The 7404-nt window shown below is 39.9% G+C and overlaps 1 long non-coding RNA gene across 1 annotated transcript in view; it reads right to left on the bottom strand.

The window, feature by feature from the left end:
- Positions 1 to 7246, bottom strand: part of LOC132034240 (uncharacterized) — a 29287-nt gene extending 22041 nt beyond the window's left edge. Inside the window, exon 1 of the long non-coding RNA XR_009409003.1 lies at positions 7074 to 7246. This is a non-coding gene — a long non-coding RNA (uncharacterized LOC132034240). The remainder of the gene's footprint in view (positions 1 to 7073) is intronic.
- Between the last annotated feature and the right edge of the window lie 158 nt (positions 7247 to 7404).

Raw genomic sequence — 7404 nt, 5'->3', positions numbered from 1 at the left:
CATACACGGTATATATTTCGTACGCGCATTTTGCGCTGTGTAATCATGCCCACAAGTACGATAGACAGATTATTGTACCTTTCTCAGTAGGATACCAAAGTTCAGCAGGGATGTTCACACTCCATTCTCCAGAGTTGCTGGTCAGAGTCATTAAATAGGATGCATGCATGTGTATATATATCACGAGTATGCCTATGGCTGCGTCGGGGCCACTGTCTCGACAAGTTGATGCATATTAGTGCTCTTAGAGGCCTACAGACTATCAGTCAGTGTACAGGTATTGTGTTTGGCCTTGCCGTCTTCTGACTGGTTGTCTTTCTTAGTTGTGGCCTTGTTGGCCCTTGTAATGCATATATGTGTTGTTGGGCCTTTTTTGCTTACAGGGTGTGATGATATACTTTTTACTATTGTTATTCAGCGGCCTCGTCAGCCTATGATTCTCGTTATAGAGTTTAGATATCACAGTTCATTCGCTCGGCCCTTCGGGTGCCGGGTGCCGGCCACACCCCTAAGATTGGGGTGTGACAATGCACATCTAGGATAAACACTTACTCACATAGCTTAAGAGAGAACTGTCACATCTTCTTATCTCATAATAATAGTTACTTCTGAAGTAACTTACAACCGTCGTACTCTCTAACTCTGATCTGACTAAACTTAAACAAACTAAAATCATTCCTGAAAATTTAATATCGTCTGCTCGTGGTTCTTATTTCATACATATCACTTTTATTAACAGGAATAATTCGTACGAAAATTTCATCTGTGGTGATAACTGGAGATGCCTCATTGTCATGACGACCTGCGGAAGCATCTAAGTAGTCTTCACTGAGAACTGAAATACCAGGCTTAGCTGTATTATAACCTGACTGGGCTTGAGAATTAAGAGGAGCCACCGAAACACATATCAAGGCCCAAACGATACACCCCTTGGTGTCTCCTATTACACTTGTTGCACATAAGATTCTGAAAACACGTGGCTCACGCTTTGGTATGTCAATGAGAGGCTGGTGCTCTTAAAATCTGTTTCTAGCTGAACTGACCTTTTTGATCATATCTAGACCTCGAGACTAGTGCATTAGCTGTAGATAGAGTGGGTCATGATGACCTCCGATAGAAAACTGACTGCCCCCACCTCCTTGAGATCCTCCATGATTTACGTTTCCTGCAGACTTAGCTCCTTTTCTAATTTCTTTGATATCCTCTCCTGTTGTATCCCATTTTCCTTTCTCAAGAACATCATTATTATTCAACTTCCCATTCATTATACAACACCCTTTCTCAGGCAACTTACACTTTATTCACCTTTCAATAGCACCTCAAGTCTCATTCGTTGCCAACAAGTACTTCGCAACTGTACCCCTATGGATAATCAACCCACCAGTTGGGCCTTGAATTACCTGTTCGTCGCCTGCTCATTCGAAACGTACGTAATTCAATAGGAAGAGAAGGTTACTTATTGCTCTAAGCTTCATGGCACGATCTAGAGTAGAAAGAAATGAGACAAATCCCGAATGTCTTGGTGGTCAACTGTTTATATGTGTGGGGCCCTCACACATATAAAAGAGACCCCATTGGACACGACTTCATAGACTCCCTAAGACATTTGAACCTAGTGTTCTGATACCAAGCTTTGTCACGTCCCGAACCTGGGCCTGGACGTAACACGGCACCCAGTGCTTGACTGCATGTGACCGAGCGAACCAAATGGCTAGCTGAATCAACATGTGATATCAAAACATAACTGAATGCGGAAAGCAACGAAACACATGTTGATATACTAAAGGTCCGACTGAGATCATAATGCAGAAATACTTAGACAATCTGAAATATCTTAACGTAGCCAACATGACTAGACCAAAACAACTGAACAACTGCCAACAAGGCTAACATACTAAATATCTGAATATCTAGACTTTGTCTATGAAGCCTCTAATGAATACAAAAAGGTAACTATCTAGAAAGCTGTAAGAACTGCATGACTGATATTGCCCTAAAAGAAACTAGGGCTCACCAAAGTAGCTGATACGAACACTCCTAAGTAGCTGGATCGTCAACCTGAATATCGTTACCTGCATCGCGAGATACAGGCCCCCAAGCAATAAAAAGGGACATCAGCACATTTGAATTGTACCGGTATGTAAAGCAACTGAAGCAATAAAATGCGGAACCGAAGCTTGGAAAGAACTAAACAGAAAGCAAGAAACTAAAGTACTCACGATTCCGGATGAAGAATCACCGGAAATCAGAATATAAACTGTGGCCTAGGGCCCAAATAATGTGCACAAAAACTGTGGCCTCAGGCCCAAGCAATACGTATGCATAAGCGTAGCAGGGCCCAAAAATACGGATACGGGTGTTCAACATTAACAATTTACAAGACTTAGTGGCATTTATAGCTAATAGCATGATAAGCGTTTACGATTATGAGACTCATGCAAATAACGGTTATACACCGACCGAGACTCATGTGATAATAATGCATAAGTCTATAAAGATTACGTGTTGATTTCATGATGTTCAAAGTGACAACCATGAACGAATTCTGTAACTGCAACCCTAGAAGATAACAATTCTATATCATATCATGAAACTAGGGCTAAACTATATTTTGAGCCAAATTACTGACAAGTATGAAGAATGAGGCGTAGGGAGAATCGTGAATATTCCCTAACGTAGATAGTTAGCCTCACATATCTTAATTCCAGCCTTTGAGCATAATACAATGTTCGTCAACCCTTTCAACTTTGATCTATATCAATACGAGTCAAAGGGATTCTATATTAGCAATAATATCCATGCTTTGGTCATCTAAGCATTTTATCAAACACTTGGTGGGCATAAAGCTCCACAGTCTCCATTAATGGTGTTTCTTCGCCCATTTCCCATTCTATTACTTCTAGGTGATTCTACAATCTCAATTTGATGAAAGTAACATCATTCTTCATCACCCATATGACTACAACAATCCTAAGTTAATAATCCAAAACCCTAGCATAGTTCATATGATATTCTCTATCAAACCCATTTATGATTCTCCCAAGAACTCATCAATTCACAACTATAAGTGATTAGAGAATAGAATTATTACCTTTTTGAAGTTCAATCCTCTTGAATTCAGATTCTAGGGTTCCTTTATCCAAGACAAAGATTCAATCGATAATCTATGGAATAGATTGGGATTCTAGCGTTAATCTATATTAGATTGATGTAATAATCAATGGGGTTTGAGTAGGAACTCACCTTGTATGCTTTATGGAAGCCCTAGAGTGTTTTCTCTCTAAAAAGACGGTTTAGAAAGAAGTGGGAAAAGTTTTTCGGAGTTAGGTACATATAAAATTCGAAAAGGACGTTTCAGGCATAATTTAGACAGGTGCGTCGCCCTGGGCGTCGCTAAGGTGGGGCACTAGGCCTATACTACAGGCTCTAATGAAAATTACGTTTTTATGCAGATTTTGGCTTGGGGAGGCGCTTTTCTGACAATGTTCAGTAACATGGGCATAACTCGTAGCACAAAACTTCATTTTGGGTCTATAATATACCGTTGGAAAGATATTTCAAAGGGATACAACTTTTATGTTTTAAATTTTCTCAAATTCCCAACATATTTTCAAGAAATAGGGATGGAAGGCAGACGTATCAAAAAATTGGCCGATTCTATCGAATCTGAGCACCCCTCTATTAGCTATTTTGAGACGATCATATCTCCTTGATCCGGACTTCGATTGGCGTTATCCTTCTATGCCTAAAAAGGTATTTCTATGTGCTACAACTTTCATTAAGGAAACTTTTTCCAAATTCCCAACGAATCAAGGTGTTATGGTTGCCCGAAGTAGGCCCCTCAGCCACTTTCGCAACACGCTCAAACCTTTAAATTTTTCCACTAGAACTCTAACGATACGGGGTGTTACATTATTCGAGTCTTCAGGGTGAGCATGAGGACGTTCGCTGCCCAGAGAATCTTCCTTCTATTATGTCTTTATTTCCATCCCGAGACATGATTTTGAGACTATTTATGTATTACTTTTATTTAGACTTGTAGTATTTAGTTAGATGCTCTTGTATGACTAGACTAGATACTGGGGTGTATTTCCTTTACTTTCACATTTTCTTATATTATTATCGCAAGACTTACGTTATTCTATCTTCTTCCGCTTTATTTATATTTTATAATTATTGGGATAAGGGTTCGCTTACCGAGGTGGGAAAGGTCGATGCCCGTACGACTTAGTGAAAATGGATCGTGACAGAGTGGGAGAGGTTTTTCAGTGGTTTGGGTGAGTGTATTTGGTGGAAGTGGGGAAGTGGAAGGTTGAAGGGCCTTTTATTTTTCTGAATTCGAGATGACCGCTCCAGCGGTTGACTTACAGCTCCTGTGGTGCCGCTGCAGCACTACTACAGGCCATTGAAGTGGAACCCTTGTAAATTGTTGTTCCCAATAGTTTGAATCAGTTTTGCGACCCAAGTTTAATGCCCTCACCCATGTGTCCCTGATGACCTACGATTACCAATCCATTCGATTCATTTGAGTTATTACCCTTTCAATTTTTCTCATGAGAAATAGTAGTCGGGCCATCACTAATTGTACACAGCTAGAACTAAATTTGCACATGATGACCTTTATTGATAAGCCTAGACGGGGGGGATAATGTGATCTTCAAAGATTTTTTCAGTTGGGTGTACTTCTTTTGCGCCTTTGGTTTACTCGAGCTATTTAAATAAAGACTTCGTATGATATAGCTAGCACAGACTTTCGCGAGATAAAGTTGAACGCTACTAAGTTCACTTCATTTGCTTACCTTCCCGTGCGCCTTTGTCCGCCCCTTGTCATTCGAGGACGAACAGTTTTTTAATTGGCATTTGATGTAACGACCCAATTAGTCATTACAGTAATTCTGAAAGATTTGCAACTTTGACATCCTGGACTTATTCGATTCGTTACGTATTCCCGGTGAACATCTAGCCTAACTGGACCAGTGGAATGAGTAGGAATTAAAATATCAAATTTCAGCCCTTGGACCTAATCGAACTGCCCCAACGGTAGGTTGATAGCGGTCATGCCTCAGTGACCCATTCCCCGCTAAAGCGAAGGAAGAAAGAATTTTAGTAGACCTCTTCCGCGGTCTCCATGCCGCTGAAGCGTTAGACGATCAGTGGTTGACCTATTTAAAGCCCCATTTATGGACCTGACCTAATATTTCATTTCCCCATGTTACAGCCGCCAACTGAGGATATTTCAGCTTCTTGAGACTTAAATGTTGGGAAGGTAACCTCCTTAAATCCCTCATCTCATCTTCCCTTTATTCCCTCTTTCTTCTTACACCATTTACGATTACGGCAAAGTATTAAATGAGGGTTCTTTCTCAAAATTCTTAAGAGATTTTTGGGTAAGAGTGGTAGTGTTGACCTAGAGTAATTAGTAACTCAAGAATGACTTAGTTATTGAAAAACCAAGATTAATAACTAGTTCTAATCCTAGATCCTTTCTATTTCTCAAATAAGTTAACTTGTTAGGTGTTAACAATTAGGAATGTGAATTAGTGGGTAAATTTGACTTGGTTAAACCTTGATTTCTGTAAAATAAAATAAAAAGAGGTGAAATAGCAATAAATCGGGAATCTAGAATGATTATTTGAAAAATGATGGTTTTACCCCTATGACCCCAAATTCCTAAATTGTTGCTTACTTGAAATTATCCATCGCTCCTAGACCTCTCGGATCTACAATTTCCCTACAAATATGGAAGATGGAGTCCAAATGGATGTTCGCGCACTTGTTCGGCCTTGAGGTAGGTAACGACTTCCCTTTCTTGGTAGACTCTGGTTAGACTTTCATATACTAGTGTTAGATGAAATGGAGAATGCATGTATAGGATTTCGGAGATTGGGATGGATACGTAGATTGATAACATATAAGAAGTAGCGGTTATTATTTAGCACTAATATAGTTGTGGATTTATGATTACCTTATGGTGAGACTTTGGTTAGTAAAGCATATGTTTAGATGTTATTGTCAGAGAATACATGTAAACCTTCGGGTATGAAGTTGGGTTGGATATTGTCTTAGGTTGGGCCTTGTTGTGTGATTTGGGGGCTAGCCACCACGTTGTGTTGTTGACTTATCTTGATCTACTTACGATACTTTACTTGATTGATATCGAGATGAGAATTGTGATTCCATTGTGGCTTATTGTGTAGCCTTATTATTGATATTACTTGTGTGCCCTGTGTGGGACTGTTTGGGATTGAATTGGTTGTTGATATTACATTGCATCATTTTCATACTCAATTCCATGATACATTTCTCTTTTGCATGGTTATGGTATTGATGATGATAAGTGAGAAAGTGTAGCCTCCGAGGTCTTTACCGAAGAGCGTAAAAGAGAGATGAGAGTTCGTGATCCAAGGTTATTTACCGGAGCAGAATGAGTGTACGTTGCCCGAGGTTTCTTGTCGGGAACGAATGAGTGCTCAATGCCCGAGGTCTCTTGTCGGGATCAAGAGAGTGCTCATCGCCGAGGCTGTTGTGGGGAATAGTGGTACATGGACTTCACGGGTCCCCCATAGGTTGTGCTGCCGAGATGTGATGTTCCATTGTCTTTGTATATGTGTACGGCGCATATGCATTGCATTCATGATACATATATTGTTGCATTGCATTGTACCTTTTGGTTTCATGTGATATTGTTGTGATATGATTGTGATGTACTGGTTCGGATTGATTGTACTGAGACTTGGCACAATTGAGTTTAGATGCTATAACATAGGTGATGACTTGTTGTGATATGAATGTGATGTACTGGTTCGGATTGGCTATACTGAGACTTGGCATAATTGGGATTAGTTGATATAACTACTGGTTGTGAGCTTGGATTGGGAAAGCATGGTGCTAGGTGACCTTAATATGGATGTGTATGGTGCTAGGTTTCGGTGTCTGATGGCTATTAGAATGACAAGAGAGTTATCCTTAAACCCAATTATGGATACGATAAATGATAGGTTGACCTAGCGGTCTTTGTGAGTAGAAATAGCCCTGTGAGTAGTCATAATGTCGCGGTATTTGAGCATGGCTACCTAATTAGTAAGCTAGATAAGTTAGAACGTGAGGAATGGTATTTGACTTAAGACCTCCTACAATGTTTATTTGTGGATTCTATTACTGTTATGTTATTCTAATCATTGTCGGCCTATGATGCTTACCAGTACTAGTGTTGTACTGACATTACTCTCACTACATCCCTCTTGGGGTGTAGAGTTGTGCGGGTTTTTGGTTGATTTGAAGTTTTCAGGAGATGTGCAGTGCCTATCTTAAAGACCCCCATCATCTTATTCCTAGATGGAGGTTAAGTCCTTTATTTTTGATGTACTTATCTCCAAATTAGTCACTTTTGTACTAGTCTAGATC

The sequence above is a fragment of the Lycium ferocissimum genome, chromosome 10 (assembly GCF_029784015.1).
Source record: "Lycium ferocissimum isolate CSIRO_LF1 chromosome 10, AGI_CSIRO_Lferr_CH_V1, whole genome shotgun sequence".
NCBI classification, from domain to species: domain Eukaryota; kingdom Viridiplantae; phylum Streptophyta; class Magnoliopsida; order Solanales; family Solanaceae; genus Lycium; species Lycium ferocissimum.
The sequence above is the reverse complement of the archived record's forward strand: the minus strand, read 5'-3'. Positions and strand labels throughout refer to the sequence as shown.